Here is an 18,644-nt window from a genome sequence, read left to right on the forward strand (position 1 = left end):
AGTTGTTCATAAATTGAGAGGGGAAAAATGTTTTGCACTACAAGATAGGAATACTGCATGCGAATTAGGTTTGGACTTGAACGATATACCTGGGTTGTGTATTCTTCTAGATCTAGAAAATGAATCTGATGCACCAAATGCATCAGATTGTCCATTTACAGACCTTAAACCAAAAAGTATGACCAATTCTTCCGCCAGTCCGCTCCCCTCTTATTGAAATCTTTGAGAAGATAGTCCTTGCTGAATTAAAGAATCCCCCCCCCCCCCACAACAACTTTTGTAATCCGTCTCGAACAGAATTGGCCTCTGTAAAATCTCTAGAATCTGACTAACATTATCAAACCAGCTGATAAAGGTAAACATTGTGATCATTACATTGAAACATGTAAAATCACATTACATATGTAAGAACCTACAAGTAGATAAGTGTTACGATCATGTGGGCAAACTAGGCACGTGGCCCACACGATCATGATCAAAGAGGAGACTGGGTAACGCACACGGGTTGCTGGCAAACTGTCCCTGTGCTACACGGGAGGAAGGCATGGCCCTACCTAAGCGGGGACATTGTCCCAATAAGGGCAGCCCAGCTGTCTTCGGATCTTGGCACTAGCTGATCCTAGGAGCCACGCACCAGAACAGGACGCATTCACATGCCACATGACAGGGACTGAACAACAGGACACACAGAGCCAGAATACACAGCATACAGCAGCCACAATGCAACCACTGGTAACAGATATGAAGCGGAATATAAATACCAGGTATTAGTTGACATTTTGTACAAAACGTGAAAGCTAGCAGGCCACTTCACGGCTCCTGGTTATACTGCTAGTCCCTACACTAACCAGGAGTCCAGCAGAACCGGACAGAGTTCACACAGAACGTTGCAACAGGACAGGACACAGATCGCAGGTCACACAGCAAGCTAACACAAAACTGACAGAAAATAAAACAAACAAACGGACATGAACCAGCAAGACACAGATCACACAACAAGCTGCAACAGAACACAGATAGTAGGTCACACAGCAAACTTCAACAGACAAGGATTCATGACTGCTCACCCTAGGAGCCATACAGAGACTGACCAGGAGCTGGGTTTATATGTGAGCACAGACCCAGGAGATTGGCTATCAGGAAGGACCACACCCAGCAAGCTCAATCAAATAACCCTGTGAGGGCAGTGCTGCTAGGAAGCTTAGAACTACAGATCCCAGCAGTACACATAACAATAAGTCCACTTATCACACTTTTGATGGAAACCCTACAGTGACTTTCCTAGGTGCTCTAACACAAATCATAAAAGTTATTACTATTAGTCACAGTGGAGTTTTGATGTAGGGAGCTCTATGTACATTATTACACTACGCCTCATTAATGGTAGAGTGAGGCGAGGTCCACTCTTGTCTATCAGGTAATGAGAGTTATCCTGAGATCTTCTACGGACAGATTGACTTCCGACTCTCATATTTTGTATTTACCGATATCACAGACGAGGTTCGGACTGACTGCTATTTGTGTGCTTTTGTAGGGATTTCTCTTTCACTTCCCGAATTCTTACTGGGTCTCCCTCCTTCGTATAAACCATAAAAACCCACTCTGTGCATGTGTGTAATTAGGGGTGATTTATGTATGTTTCTGGCAGTCTGAGCCCGTACGGTTTAATTATATACAATAACGTATATACCTTTCAAGTGTCTGTACTGTGAAGGGCGATGAGGATCATTAATAGGCCGTTACTGCTTCAGTGAAACACCGTTATCAGCGGGTTCCTTACAACTAAAGTCTAATGTGTATGGGGGGCCCGTAGTAGGATTGTTGTCCACTAAAGAGACCGAAAGTCATCCCAGAGATTATGGTTCCTGTTCTTCCACACAGAAGCGATAATCACTTAGTGGGGGCGGTGTAGGTTTGGGATTGCTTCCAGCCGCCCCCCTCCATTCACAGCAGACAGGCAGTCTTACATAGATGAACGATTGTCTGATTACACGGGCCGATCGGCGTTTGATTGTTTTACCAGAAGAAACTGAACGACGAACGATAAGCGAATGAATTGTCATTCCTCGTTCATTCACTGGCAGCGTTTACACTGAATGATTATTGTTCAGTTTCGCACAATCCAGCTATAACCTTAATGATAATTGTTCCGTGTAAAAGCCCCCTTAGACACAAACCGTTACCAGCATTTTGTTCTGATAAAAAGTGCATCTAATGGTCTGAAAAAAAATATGACAAATACATTTGTTTGTTTTCTCCACTACATATGTAACTCTCTTCTTACCCTGTGATATCGGAGGCTGGTGGTTCTCCATCTTCACGTCCTTGTACAGATCCTTGTGTTCTTCTAAATACTCACACTCCTCCATGGAGAAATAGACAGCGACATCCTGACACCTTATAGGAACCTGACAACACAATGATACCGTCATTACCCAGACTCCTCTAGTGCTGTTACTGTATAATTACCCAGCATTCCCAGCAGTGTCACCTCTCCAGTCAGCAGCTCAGTGATCTTGTTGGTGAGTTCTAGGATCTTCTGCTCATGCATCGGTAAGTGAGGAGGAGCCTCTGTGATGGAGCTCTGGCTCCTGCTCCATCCTCCTGACTCATGGAGATGGCTGTTGGGAGTCGTACCGTCACCCGATGTCTTCTTCACTATTGTGTAATCCTGTGTATGGAGAGAGACATGTAGAGGACTGAACCCAGTATTCATCACTCAGTAGAAACTGAGGGATTGTGATCCCACTGTATATAAGGATCTACAAGGGAGACTAGATGGACCATGTGTTCTCCTCCCGACACCAATATTTAACATGTCTATATAGATGTCAACTTAGTGGCAAATATCAAAGTCTGTGATCCTTCTGGTTCCTGGCTGCCCTTCCCTTCTCATTACAAGGAGCCTACTTCCCATTCTCATTGCTCCTACAACATTATTATTAGCTCATTGGTTACCACCATACAGAACTGACCATATTGGTGGCCGATCTTCACATTCTCTGCTGCTCAGTTCTTTAGTTCTCCCTCACTTGGAAGGTCTGGAAGCCGTTATACAGGACACTGGATTGTTCCTATTACTTCCTAGAATGGATTTTCTCTTCGGCCTCCTGCACATGGGTGGGTCAGACCCCGCACGCAGGATTATCGCAGTGGAGTTTAGCCCGGTGCTCAGCTGGTAACCCCAGCTTACCTCTTCTCCTCTGCTTTAGATGTGCCGTCCGGAGCGCAGTACAGAGGACGCTGTGACGTCGCTTTGGCAATGACGCGGCTCCTGCTACCATTCTGCAATGATGACTGCAGAATGGCTTCGGGATAGACTGCTTCCATTGACTTTCAATGGAAACCGGCCATGTGTAGCCCACACAATCGCAGCATGCTGCCATTTCTCCTCCATGAGCGGAAAAATCGCAATCGATTTCCGCTCGTGGGCAGGAAATTGCGTATTCTCAACGCAAGCTATGGGCTGGATTTGCTGCAGAATCCGGGGAGGAAATCTTGTTCCGGATTTCACAATGCAAATCCGCCTGTGTGCAGTAGGCAGAAGTCTGACTAATTACATAATACAATAAAAGTGATAGAAATACAGAACAGTTTACCTCTCCGGTCAGCAGGTAGATGATCTCTAGGGTGAGGCTTAATATCCTCTTGGTAATCTCATTGCTGGTCTTCTCCATCCTCGGTGGGTCATTCATGAGGACCATTTTGGATGAGGACATGAGAGAACTGGATGAACTGGAGGGTTCTAGTACTGCCGGCCCTTTATGAGAGAAGGAGAGACTCTAAATCATACGGGGACATCATCATGTGTGATATACAGAACCTCACTTACTGAGCATTGAGAGAAACGGGGTGATTGTTGGATTCATTTGAAAGAGAAAATAAAAAAAATAATCGCAGTATGAAGATGATGCCTGATAAGCATCAGACAGGGTCTGCAGTACACAGAGGAGACATACAGAGTAGGACAGGCAATCAGGTGAGGGGGGCAGGGATGGTAAAATGTATTTTCACCAGAGTGGCCCTTTAAAGTGGTATTCCCAACATGGACTTGTATGCCATATCCACAGTACAAATGTATAATAGATGTGCGTACCACCTCTGGGACCCGTACCTATGTGGAGACTGGGGGTCCTCCACTCTTTTGGTGAGGCGGCCACCACATCCAGGTGGATTATGAATAGAGAGGTAGGTGGCCACATGTGTAAGCAGCTCTATCTATTCACTTGCATAAGGGAGCCTTCACATTTGCGAAAAAAAAAAAAATTAAAAAAAACGCACAATTTTCGCGGGATGTGACAGCAAGTGAAAACGCAGAATTGTGAAACCAATGACTTTTAATGGTTTTATTGCCATTTGTGCTGATTTTTCTGCGTTATGCTTTTTTTAAAATCTCCCATGTTTCCATATGAAGCCTCCTTTTTATCGTATCGCAAAGCACAAACTTGCGATTTTTGTGTGATGCGATTTTAACATTAGAATCTCCTGTTGTCTATTGCGAGAAAAACGTGCGATTAAATTGCATGTGGCAGCCATGTTTTTGCAAGAAAAAGGATCGCTGACGCTCAGTCGCGATTTAGACGCGATTTTCTTGCCGCAAAAATCGAAATCGCCAGTGTGAAGGAGCCCTAGGTGCTACAGGAAAAGCCCAGCATACAATGACGCCCCGACACGTGGCTGATAATGGGGACATCATGGCTGTTGAGAAAAGATGCTCTGCAGCAGCTGAGGTCTGCATTATATGTAAAGGGAACCCGTCCCAATAAACATGGCGTCCGATCTGTCAGCCTCCTCTTATAGAGCAGGAGGAGCCCAGCAGATATATTGTTGTGTGGGGGATATTCTGTATCAGCTGGTATTTAACCCCTTCCTGCACTGTAAATTTATGGCGCTGGCGGGACGCACCTCCCACATAACGGTACGCCACGGCTCAGTGTCCGTGATGTCAGCAGCCGCTGTCACATAGCGCTGACACCCCGCTACAAAACTGGGATCAAGAAATAGAAGTCATCCAGGCAGCGCCTGGATGACTTCTATTTCTTCATCTGCACTTTATGGTGGACCTTTGGAGTCGGGTCCCGGATCCAGGCTTTGCATAGAGACGCCTTGCACCAGTGGTGGTTTTCAATTTGGAGTGCTGCTGTTACCTTTTTCACAATCACTGGGATCAATACTCGCTGGGCATTACACGGTTGCCTTGGTAACTATACCGCCGAGCGTCCAGCAGCGCCTCCCCGCACCCGATGATAGATCAGTAGGACGGGCGTGATCTATTTTTGTGCGTCCGAAACCTACACATAAAATCCGCACATGTGAGCAAAACCACGGAGAGCCGCGGGTTCTATTCACTGCATGTTGTGCGCAAATACATCCGTGTGAAGCCGGACGAACAGAAGGGAGACCGAAAATACAAGAAAACCGTGCGAAACCCTCCGGCATCTCTTACCTGCCGGCCGGAGTCACACGCAGAGCTCTGATATCAGTGTATATATATCCTCTGGCTGATAACAGAGACAGCAGCAGGGACCAGGACCTGCTACACTGCGATAGGACCTGTGATGATGTCACCATCATGTGATCAGTAGGGGCGGAGCTCAGCAGTGAGGAGAAGTGGTGGCTGAAGGACCTGTGATGATGTCACTGTCATGAGATCAGTAGGGGCGGAGCTCATCAGTAAGGACCTGTGATGATGTCACTGTCATGGCGGCGTGCTGATGGTCATGTGATGTGACAGGGCGGAGCTCCCATGTTATTTATGTTACGGTGTCACCAGTAGAGCAAAGTGTGATTGTTCTCAGTGAGAGAAACCAAGTAATCTTGTAGATCGGAGACCTTCTAATGGCCAACAATAATACATGATGTTACAGCGAGCGTCTTACTGCCCATCTTACTGCCCATCTTATTGCCTATCTTGCTGCCCATGGCGGTGCCGCCGAGCGGCAGGAATGTCTCTTTGCTAAAGGAGGAATAATTGTGTGTGAGGATGAATCATGTGAGTTGTAACACCGATCAGGGCGACCCCACTGGCCTCACGGTGTGCTGGTAGGCGGTCCGTCCATCTTTGTGTGGGATGGTAGAACATAAGGACTCCACATCCATGGTGGCCAGGATGGCATCATCGGGAAGGGAGGGGGGGGGGGGGCTATGGCTGACAGTTTGTTCAGTAGCTCCGTGGTGTCCTGCAAGTAGCTGCATTACCCCTGTAATGTAAGGAGCTGTAAGACCTGCTGACATGTACTGACCACAGACAGGATACAAACCCCCAACACACAGCAGGACTATAAGATCCCGGGGACATTCACATGTTCCCCGTCTGATGTTCTGTACCTGATCCGGGGCAGAAAATGTCCTGTTGGGGGCTTTATGGTGGAGAAACAGGACAGAAACTGAAAAAAATGACACCTCAAAACGTTGAATATTTTTTGTCTCAGATTTCTCATGCTGCATCCATAGATGGGTCTTGACCTATCTTTTTTTCAAACTTCTCTTTATTTGTTGATTTTGCATATTTTTCAATAAAAATAGTATAAAGACATTGACAACACGCTTGTTGTTATAGATAGTATATACCATGTGTAACATATGAAAAAAACATAGATGGAGCATACTCGTATTGTACATATTCATATAGCTTTGACCTATCTTTTGACGAAAAACCCTGCAAGCTCCCATAGACTCCAATGGGAGCTGAAAAGAAAAGGGAGGGGGAGGGAGTTTACCTGCATCCATGCTCGGGAAAGCAGACAGCTGGTTCTATTTAAGCATTAGAAATCATTCCGAGGATTTCTGCCGACCAACGGAATTAAACTCTGCAGTGTATTTTTCCCCGCGATACTCCTGTGTGAATGGAGAAAAAAAACTAATTAAGCTCGGGATTCGATGGCGGCTATTCTTCCTTGTTTCGATTTTTCGGCTGTGATGTGAAAAACGCATCAACTGTGTGACTGAAGGCTCATACTACACACCAAAGGTCTTCATGCACAAACTTCAGGATGCTCCCCTCTACTGACCCAAAAGCACAAGAAATGTTGGTTCCAAAATGCCCAAGACCATATAAATAAGCTGAAGATGTTTTGGGATTCTGTTCTGTGGAGCGATGAAACACAACTGGAACTTTTCAGGCCTCTGGATCAGCGGTCTGTCTGGAGGAGGAAGAGTGAAGCAGACGGTGTAAAGAGCCCCCTGCCTACAGTGAAGCCTGTCGGTGGCTCGGAGATGCAACAGTGAAGCCTGGCGGTGGCTCGGAGATGCAACAGTGAAGCCTGGCGGTGGCTCAGAGATGCAACAGTGAAGCCTGGCGGTGGCTCAGAGATGCAACAGTGAAGCCTGGAGGTGGCTCAGAGATGCAACAGTGAAGCCTGGAGGTGGCTCAGAGATGCTGCAGTGAAGCCTGGCAGTGGCTCAGTGATGCTACAGTGAAGCCTGGCAGTGGCTCAGTGATGCTACAGTGAAGACCGGCAGTGGCTCAGTGATGCTACAGTAAAGCCTGGCGGTGGCTCGGTGATGCTACAGTGAAGCCTGGCGGTGGCTCAGAGATACAGCAGTGAAGCCTGGCGATGGCTCAGAGATGCAGCAGTGAAGCCTAGAGGTGGCTTAGTGATGCTACAGTGAAGCCTGGCAGTGGCTCAGTGATGCTACAGTGAAGCCTGGCAGTGGCTCAGTGATGCTACAGTGAAGCCTGGCAGTGGCTCAGTGATGCTACAGTAAAGCCTGGCGGTGGCGCTACAGTGAAGCCTGGCGGTGGCTCAGAGATGCAGCAGTGAAGCCTGGCGGTGGCTTAGTGATGTTACAGTAAAGCCTGGTGGTGGCTCAGAGATGCAACAGTGAAGCCTGGAGGTGGCTCGGAGACTCAACCGTGAAGCCTGGCAGTGGCTCAGAGATGCAACAGTGAAGCCTGTTGGTGGCTCGGAGATGCAACAGTGAAGCCTGGAGGTGGCTTGTGAAACAACAGTGAAGCCTGGAGGTGGCTCGGAGATGCAACAGTGAAGCCTGGAGGTGGCTCGGAGATGCAACAGTGAAGCCTGTTGGTGGCTCGTGAAACAACAGTGAAGCCTGGAGGTGGCTCGGAGATGCAACAGTGAAGCCTGTTGGTGGCTTGGTGATGCTACAGTAAAGACTATCAATGTATGAGGTAGTGGCAGCATTAAAAGGTGTAATAAAATCAATTTCTCTATATTGTTCCATGTTGGAAAAGGCAACGTTTCAACACAAATGTCTTTATCAAGCCTAAGCAGTATTGTCAAATGACCATCTTATATATCACTAAATGTGCATGACCAAAACCAATTATCAACACCCCACCCCTCGTGAGAATACAGCACATTACAGCTGTTAAAATTACCTGATTGTTGGTAGACATCCTCCAGATCATCTCCTCCATGCCTGATCTCTCCATGTTAGTGTGCCTAGAGTTTGGTGTGCATGCGCGAGATTAAGCCAATCACGCGGGAGTATATGTTTAACATTCATTTCATCGCCTGTCAGTGCCACAACCAAAATGGCCATCGTACCCAGTATCACACATGCATCAAGGCAACATGAAAACGGAATACCTTAATTCTAACTTGACTAAACAGGCGCTGGCGTGTATGTGGTGCGTAGGTTCAAAGTCAGACTGCCAACGCAAGAGTACAGAAAACTCATCACTCTCAACTCATCATCGGTACATGCCACACCAAAGATTTCCGCCATGGAGATCAGGCATGGAGGAAATGATCTGGAGGATGTCTACCAACAATCAGGTAATTTTAACAGGTGTAATGTGTTCTATTCTCACGAGGGGTGGGGTGTTGATAATTGGTTTTGGTCATGCACATTTAGTGATATATAAGATGGTCATTTGACAATACTGCTTAGGCTTGATAAAGACATTTGTGTCGAAACGTTGCCTTTTCCAACATGGAGCAATAAAGAGAAATTGATTTTATTACACTTTTGATGCTGCCACTACCTCATACATTGATGGACTGTGCTTGGGGATTGTGAGGTCCAGAATCCTCTCTTGGTGGCTTTGCATGGTAAGGTATCTGACCCCTGTATGGGACTCGCTTAAGAGTGCTGCCAGACACTTGGAATTTTGATTGCTACAGTGAAGCCTGGCGGTGGCTCGGAGATGCAACAGTGAAGCCTGGAGGTGGCTGAGGGATGCAACACTTTTTCTGGAACTAGAAACCTGCAACGTATGAAGGCAAGATGGATTCAATCAAGTATCAAACTCCCAAAACGTGATTCAGTCTATGAAAAAGCTAAATCTTGGACATCATTGGACCAATCAACAGGAGCAAATCTCAAAGTCCACCAAGGCTTGGTTTCAGATTCTGGAGAGGCCGACACAGTCTCCTGACTTGCACCTCATCGGACATCTTTGATGGGATGTGCAGAAGGCAGTTGCAACATGCAAACTCAAGTATATTAGTAAACTGGAGGACATTGCTGTGATGATTGGGCTAAAGTCCTCCGGAACGCAGTCAGAAGCCGGTATCTAGCTCTGCATCATCTTTAACACAGGTCATAACAACAAAAGCAGCTGTTTACTGCCCAGAGATCAGGGGTGGCACTGCGCTGCTCTTCTGTGTAATTATGTCGGGATTGGGGACAGCAGGTCAGGAGGAGGCAAGGAGCTATAGGAGCAGCTAAGTGCCACAGAGTATGTCAGAGAAAATTGCAAACTGTCTGCCATTGATTCCTATGGAAGAGAGCGTTCTACTAACCTTGCAATTTTCTCTGACTTAAGGTAGCTTGGCACGGGCCGATAGATAAAAATGTCTGCTCTCTGGATATGTAGAATTCGGCTTTAGTACCTTGTAGGGCTGAGAAGATGGCAGAGCTCATCCAAGTGCTGTCATTGCTGAAGACGGGCTCAACAGAAAGTCAATGGGCCGATTTTCAGCTAGTGAGCAGTGACACCACTTGGATGAGCCCTTCAGTTGGCTCCTTCTAGGGATTAGTGAGGGTCCCAACAGCAGACCCCCAACAAGCAAAACTTTTGACACGTCCCTATGACATCTCAAAAGTTTTTTTTTTTTAGAAAGCGCAGTTACACTTTAAGCTGGTTTATGTCGAAATACATTTTAGCACTTGTTCACTCTGACGCTGCGGGTTCAGTTTATCTGCTTATTTATGGCAGCAGAAAAACATAATTCATGGGTCAAATGGATCTCTCCCCAGATGGAAACAAGCGGCACTGAACGTTCCCCATTCTTGTATTATAACAGACTTCAGTGACAAAGGCTCAGAATGGAACATTCAGATGAGCGTGAAAGGATCGTAAGTGTTTCCTGTATACTTTAATAGGAAAAATCACCGTCACATGTACATCACATGGCATACGAGTGCCGTGCATATTTTTCCAAGGTCCCATAGGAAACAAGGAGTGATTTCTCCTGCAGGAACACCCCAGAATAGAACATGCTGCGATCTCTGCCAGGTAAAAATATTGCTCATGTGATCAAAAACACTTAAAAGAATTGATTTCATATTCATATGGGAGAATAGAATTGACTAAATTACAGCATTGGGGGAGCGTTGGGGGTCTCCTATCCATCAATGCGACAGGCTTACGGACCAAAAACAGCACCTCACCAAGACAAATGCAGATATGGAATTGCCACTGCTCATCATCTAGCAGATATTCAGCGGGGTTTGGTTGAAGTGACACCCCCAATAGTTGTCCCAGGTAGTCTGTAACTTCTGAAGTATACCATCAGGCAACTCCACACCAGATGGTTAAAGTTAGCGTTGGGTGCCTGACAGCGATGACTTTGTGTGTTAGGGGTTCTGTTCATCTTAAAGAGTGACCCCATTTTGAAAACTTGACCCCAGCCCCAATCTACCTATAGGACACATGGCTAGGCCTATAATGGAGGAAACACCCATTGGATTTCAGTGCACAGCTGAATAAATTGCAGGCTCCATTGCACACTTGTGCAGAAAAAAAATTGACTCCCTAAAAAGACCAACCCCCCTTCCCCCAGTGGTAATTATGGAGGCCCGGCTTCAATTTTTTTCTGTACAAGTGTGCAATGGGGCCTTCCTCCAGGCCCCATTGCACACTTGTACAGAAAAAAATTGACTCCCTAAAAAGTTTGCCTCCCCCCAGGGGTAATTATGGAGGCCTAGTTGGGATGGGCTTATGGGGCAATAAAAACTGGTATTCCTGCTCCTCGCAAGCTTGCTGTAAACCCAACACTTTTTGTGGGGTATTTCTTGACACAGTTTCTGAAACGGGGCGTAGAAAGTGCCACTCTGTGAGCCTTTACACCTCCTCAGACTCGTAAGCTTGTTGACATGCGGCGGTCTCACACAGAAGGTGCTCTACAAGCTACTCCTGGAACTGCATGAAAGTGAGTGTTCCCTGGGCTTCTTGTAAATTACATATTAGAGTCTGGAAGGCAGTGTTGGCCTATATATAATATAAAGAACCACTGCCTATTTCTGTTCTGATGGATTAATCGAAATTTCTACATATGCAGGTAGTTCCTGTCCAATCTGTAGTCTGTAAAGATAATAAGGAGGCTCTCAGACAATAAAAAGGAAGTGCCTTCCCGATCCAGGGATATCACAGCGCCATTGCCGTGTCAGGGCTTTCCACATATCGTACTAATACCTATACTGGTCAGGTGGACATGTGGTACCCGTAGTGAAGTATAATCCCAAGCTTTGGGTTAGGAGGTGTTAAGATTTCTGGTTCCTATTCATTGACTAGACTCCCACCTCACTCTACGTATGTGTGTAATTCTGGCCCAAATTGTTTTTTTAAGTAATATTTAATAAAGTTAGTTATTTTAATTACATTTCTTTTTCGGTGACGAACTTGTAATGGGAATCAAAAAATGGGAACAGAAAAGGGGAAAATGTGCATACAAAACAAATCCCAGAAAAAGGCCGTATACTTACCAATGTACTAATACAAGAGGGCAGTTAGAAGTACCACAACCCCCAGCATGCAGACAACCAGATTGCTATATGGAGGAGCATTACACAGGTGCAGGTACTAATGAACAACCACCCACACACCTTCCTTATACTGGGGAATGGGAGGATGGTGGCTGCTTAGTACTATATTAGCACACCGATATAACATATAAAGGGTGTACTGCGTGCAGTTCTGGACTCCGCTACTCAGGAAGGATGTTGCAGTGCTTGAGGGGGTTCAAATAAGGGCAACTAAATTAATACATGGAATGACGGGACTGGAATACCCAGAGAGGCTATCAAAACTGGCATTATTCACCCTGAAAAAAAGACGGCTGAGGGGCGACCAAATAACTATGTATAAATACATTAGGGGACAATACAAGGATCTCTCCCATGATCAGTTTATATCAAAGACTGCGTCAGTAACCAGAGGGCATCCTCTACATCTAGAAAAAAGCAGGTTTCATCACCAACACAGAAAAAGGTTCTTCACTGTAAGACCAGTGAGACTGTGGAACTCTCTGCCTGAGGACGTGGTGATGGCAAAATCCATGGAGAAATTTAAGAGGGGACTAGATGTCTTTCTAGAGCGGAAGGATATTACAGGATATAAATTTTAGGTGACCAGCGGGTTGTTGATTCAGGTCTTACAGCAGGCTAAACTAGATGGACATTGTCTTCATTCGGCCTAACATACTATGTACTTGGTACTTATAGTGCACCATGCAGGCTTACAAGGTGTGGGTGGTTGTTCATCAGTACCTGCACCTGTGTAATGCTCCTTCATATAGCAGTCTGGTTGTCTGCATGCTGGGGGGTTGTGGTGCACTCTAGTATCAGTACATTGGTAAGTATACAGCCACTTTCTGTAATATTTAATGGTGGTTAAATAATTTTGACCTCCAGTTCAACATCATCCTGCAACAACGATACAAAGGAAGGAAAAACCTGATGTGGTAAAAATCTTTTTTTCAGCATTTTTCACATTACAAATGAGATTCTGGTTTGCTTGTAAAATGTTTTCCACGTATAGAAATCAAAACATCTTCCTTGTGTGATACCGACATCTAGTATGAGTAGTAAAACATTTCCCACATTATGAACACGAATAAGGCCTCTCTCCTGTGTGCCTTCTCTGATGTCTAGTAAGATTTGACTTCAACATAAAATATTTCCCACATTCTGAACATGAATAAGGCTTCTCTCCTGTGTGAATTTTCTCATGTGTACAAAGACTTGATTCCTTTGTAAAACATTTCCCACATTCTGAACATGAATAGGGCTTCTCTCCTGTGTGAACCCTATGATGCCTCAGAAGATCAGATTTTTGGATGAAACATTTCTCACATTCTGTACATGAATATGGCTTCTCTCCTGTGTGAATTCTCTGATGTATCGTAAGATCTGATTTTTGGATGAAACATTTCCCACATTCTGTACATGAATATGGCTTCTCTCCTGTGTGAATTCTCTGATGTATCGTAAGATCTGATTTTTGGATGAAACATTTCCCACATTCTGTACATGAATATGGCTTTTCTCCCGTGTGAATTCTCTCATGTATAACAAGTTTTGATCTCTGGGAAAAAAGTTTCCCACATTCTGAACATGAAAATGGCTTCTCTCCTGTGTGACTTCTCTCATGTAAAACAAGTTCTGATTTTCGGGTAAAATGTTTACCACATGCTGAACATGAATGCAGCGACATTCCTGTGTGAATTCTCTCATGTGCAATAAGGTATGATCTATATGTAAAACATTTCCCACAGTGTGAACAAGAGTACGGCTTTTCCCCTGTGTGCACTCTTCTGTGTGTAAAAAGATCTGATCTTCTTGAAAACAGTTTTCCACATTCACCACACTGAAACTTTTTACTCCCTTTGTAACATGTAGGTGAGGTAACAATCTGTGATTGGTCAGGAGAAGGTTCCTCGTGATTAGGGGGATTATATGACAGATCTGTACTGACAAGCTGTGATTGGTCAGAAGAAGGTTCTTCCTGATTAGGGGGATTACATAATAGTTCTGGACTGACAAGCTGTGGTTGTACGTGAAGGGTGATGAGGTTTTCTGCTGAAGAGCGCTGCATGAGATCTTCATCTTCTACTTTATAATTACACGATAACATCAAGTTTCCTTCTGAGTTCGCAAGTGGATTATCTGTTAAGATTAAGAAAAAAAAAGGATTTCGTGATTTTTATCTTTTTTTAAATCACTAAAGTGAAACAAAAATTTATTGAATTTGTAGTAACCTTGAAATAAGGGAGATGGAACAATACCTCTGTAGTGCCACCTATTGGAAGACAGCTTTCCTGCAAGTCATTGTTAGACTCTTTATAAAAGCCTTGTAACAATGACTGGGAATTGAAAAACAAGCCCGGACAACATACCCAGACAGCCGTTTCAGGGTGTTTGCCCCCCAGTGTGTAGTAAGTGCTCTACTTAAGGAGAAAAGATAGCGTTCCCGACCCACATCTAGAGGCTTCTCACTAGTCAAGCCAGAAATCTACTATACACTGATGAGGGGCAAGCACTCAGAAACATGTATGCTATTTTGGCTTAGTTCTCTGATGCCTTCTCATCTCCCAGGGAACAGGAGGATCCGGCTATGAAAGTTAACATCCCCACTTCTTTTCTCCAACATCCCCTGACAGAGGAAAGTTGAGCCGCCCCAGACACGTTAGAGAATTGTCAGGCTGCCGAACTCACCGTTAATAACAGATTGTACATGAAGGGTGGTGAAGTTTTCTGCTGAAGAGCGCTGCATGAGATCTTCATCTTCTACTTTATAATTACACGATAACATCAAATTTCCTTCCGAGTTCCAAGGGGGATTATCTGGGGAAAAAAAGGATTTTGTGAGTCTTTTTTTCAAATCACAAAAGTAAAAAAAATTATAGAATTTGTATTCGGCTGGAAACACACTTTGGCTTTTCATGTAATTTAAGCTGCAGTTTTGAGACAAATGCAGAAGTGGATCCGACAAGACTTGGAAATTAAATTGCTTGTTTATATTTTCTAAGCAAAGACAAAAACTATATGTGTGATTCCGGCCTTTGTATTGGCTTCATGTCCCATCTGTGGTACTACCAATTCTCTGAAGCTTTCCTGCTCAGGTGTGGGGGATTGTGCTTGCTGGGTGTGGGTGTGTCTCCAGTTAGCCAATCACTCCAGGTCAGTACACATATAAGCTGTCTTCCCAGGTGTGGGTGTGCCCAGCTTTCTCTGTTCTCTCTGTGTTGTGTGAGCAGGTTCTATGTGTGGTGGCTGCAAGAACGGTTTGTGTCGCTGGACTCCTGGGTAGTGTAGGGACTAGCGGTATTGTGGGGAGCCATGGCGTGGCCTGCTGCCTTCCATACTTTGCCCAAGATTTCAACAAATACCTGGCATTTATAACATTAACAGTTGCTATTAGTGTTTGCGTATTGGCTGCTGTATGGTGTGATTTTTGGCTCTGTGTTTTTTCTTATCCTGTTCAGTTGTCCTTGCATGTGGTATGCGTCCTAGCCTGGGAGCATGGGATCCTAGGGGCAGCAAAGGCCCAGATCCTAAGACTGCTGGGCCACGCCCCATTGGGGCAATTTCCCTGCTCAGGTAGGTTCTTGGTCACCTTCCTTTGTAGGAGATAGGAAGAAGTGTTAATCAGTAGTTGTTTCACCTGGTGTTCCATATCCTTGACAATGTTCGTTTGGGCCTGGTGGGCACTAGCCCACTCGAACATAACACTTAGCCTTTTGCGGCATTGATTCATGCAGGTTTTAAAGAATACCTACCACATACCGCTTATTTTATTGTAAAAATCAATATCCCCCCAAAGTAAAAAGAATTTTTTTTATTTCCGGAGAAGACCCAACTCTGCATGGGGTTGGGGTCCTCACTTCTGGGTCGGTGATTACGGCAGGCCTGTGACTTCCACAAGCCTCAAGGCTCCATACACTTCGAATGCAAAAAACAAAAGTCTGCACATCTGTAACGGGCTGCTGGTAAGTGCCCAGGATGGTGCGGCAATGACAAACAGAGGCAGAAGCAGCACTTTTATTCACTATTAAACTCCATAGGAGGGCATGGACAGCTATCTGTGTATGACTGGACCGAGAGGGGTAACTGATATGGAGTGGATGAGAGCTAAAGCATCATACACTTTAAAACATGAAAACTTGTGTTCTGACTAGAGATGAGCGAGCATACTCGCTATGGCCAATTACTCGATCGAGCATTGCCCTTAGCAAGTACCTGCCCGCTCGAGAGCAAAGATTCGGCTGCCGGCGGCGGGCGGGGAGCTGCGGGGGAGAGCGGGGAGGAACGGAGGGGAGATCTCTCTCTCCCGCTCTCCCCCCCCCCCCCCCCGCTCCCCCCTGCTCACTGCCGCAACTCACCTGTCACCTGCGCCGGCACCCGAACCTTTGCTCCCGAGCAGGGAGATACTCGCTACGGACAATGCTCGATCGAGTAATTGTCCTTAGCGAGTATGCTCACTCATTTCTAGTTCTGACTAAAAGACCTACTTACTGCATTATTACGGCATATGGATATGTGGGCTTAAGAGCGGAGTCTGCTCTATTAAGCTGGCCTTCTATATCCCCACTTTTAACCCCTTACATCCCACGATATTGATCGCAGAGGGCCAATCTATGCCAAATAACAGTGTCTATGTCTGCCATGGCCTGTGATTCCTATGATAAATGATAATACACTGCATTATAGAAGTATTGCAGTGTATTATCTAAGCAATTATATGATTGCAGGTTAAAGTCCTATAGAGCATAAAAAGTGTAAAACAAAAATCAAAAGTGTAAAAAAAAACAAAAAACTTTTTGGCACATTTTTCCTTTTGTTTGTTTAAAAAGTGAATGAAAAAAGATATATGCTTGCTATTGCCAAATCTTTAACGATCCTTACAAGAAATTGAACACTTTGTACAAGGAGTGTTCATTAAAGATTTCCCCTGACCCGCTTCCCGTGGACTGAAGGCAATGCAACTTGGCACAGTTATTAGTCCTTCTCTAGGTGCCACGTAGAGGCACACACTTTTCCCATCTTTTTAAGCAACTGTAAACGTCTCGCTTGTAGAGGTCGACAGGTTGCTCCAAAAGCCACGTTGTGACTTCGGAATCTAAGTCTCATCATCTGGAAAATGCTTGTCCTTCAAAAATGACTTCATTGTTGGAAAAAGTTAGAAGTCCGATGGTGTGAGGTCAGGTGAATAAGGGGGATGTGGTGGAATTTCAAACCTGCAGCTGCGTGCTTCCATCTGGGCAACATGTGAGTTGTGAACTGGGGCATTGTCTTGCAGAAGGCAGACACCTTTGGTGAGCATGCCATGTCTCTTGATTTTGATAGCCTCCTGCAATTTCCGCAGCAGTGAAGCATAGTATGCCCCAGTAATCGTGGTACCTTTGCTAGGAAATCCATCAAGATTACTCCGTGGTGGTCCCAAAAGACTGTGAGCATAGCCTTTCCTGCCGATGGTTGGGCATGTACCTTCTGTGGAGGCAGCGAATCTGCATCCTTCCATTGCATCGACTGGACATTAGTCTGCGGATCATTGTGATGGACCCAGCTTTCATCCTGTGATCAGTCTCTTGAGAAAGTCCAGCTGGTTGCCATGGCACATCGTCAAAAGAGCCTGGGAGCATTCGACTCGTTCCTGCTTCTGGAAAGGTGTGAGCAGCTGGGTAACCTAGCAAGCAGATACCTTATGCATAAGAAGATGGTCTTGGATGATTTTATTCTAGGGATGCCACACTAATCTTGACATTTTGGGCTAGGTTGCGAATGGTTATGCAGAGATTTTCCAAAATGGCAACCTCAACTTGCTGGATGGTATGTTCATTGATAGCAGAGTGGACAATTATCATTACTCTATATTCACCATAAACTTCCGACCATTAAGGTGCCCATACACATTCAACAACTGTTCAAAGAACAATTGCTCATCCAACAGCTGTTTACACCAGATCCCCCACACGGATGAAAGTTCATCTGGGCCAAACATTCATGTGTTTAGAGAAGTAAGCTGCAGCCAGACAACTCTGATGATGCCTGTGGAAAAGCGCCTTGTGCATAACAGCAGATCGAACAAAAAATGTATGAAAAGGACTCAGTTGGTGTGGATGACTAGCTTAATATAGGGTAGCAACTAGAGATGAGCGAGTATACTCGCTAAGGCTAACTACTCGAGCGAGTAGTGCCTTAGCCGAGTATCCTCCCGCTCGTCTGTAAAGATTCGGCTGCCGGCGCGGGTGACAGATGAATTGCGGGGGGGGGGGGGGGGGAAGAGGGAGAGAGAGAGAGATCTCCCCTCCGTTCCTCCTCGCTCTCCCCCCGCCGGCACCCGAATCTTTAGAGACGAGCGGGAGGATACTCGGCTAAGGCACTACTCGCTCGAGTAGTTAGCCTTAGCGAGTATACTCGCTCATCTCTAGTAGAAACCACATCTTAAGTCTTATGATGCTGGAAACCAATGCACTTCTCATGCATATAATGCATCTGAAGAAAAGGAGAGGGTTAGGGTGGAGTCCAAAACGGAAAATTCAGAAGACAAAAGAAATAGCGTACTAAATGAAAAAATACCCACACTTATAAGAAAGTGTAAAAAAAAGTAAACTGTACATACTGAGGAAGGAGGTGGATCTACTGACAATAACCCCCCCCCCCCCCCAACCAGAGTGGCATCAAAGCAGTCTAAGTAGTGAAGTGGAAGATAAGATTTATTCTTAAAACACAAA

At 45.3% G+C, this 18,644-nt stretch overlaps 2 pseudogenes; both read right to left on the bottom strand.

Moving 5' to 3' along the window:
- Positions 1–18,644, bottom strand: part of LOC136615389 (zinc finger protein 850-like) — a 304,670-nt pseudogene that overhangs the window by 195,265 nt on the left and 90,761 nt on the right.
- LOC136616051 (zinc finger protein 208-like) overlaps positions 12,879–18,644 on the bottom strand; it is an 85,498-nt pseudogene continuing 79,732 nt past the window's right edge.

Source organism: Eleutherodactylus coqui, chromosome 1 (assembly GCF_035609145.1).
Source record: "Eleutherodactylus coqui strain aEleCoq1 chromosome 1, aEleCoq1.hap1, whole genome shotgun sequence".
In the NCBI taxonomy this organism is placed as follows: domain Eukaryota; kingdom Metazoa; phylum Chordata; class Amphibia; order Anura; family Eleutherodactylidae; genus Eleutherodactylus; species Eleutherodactylus coqui.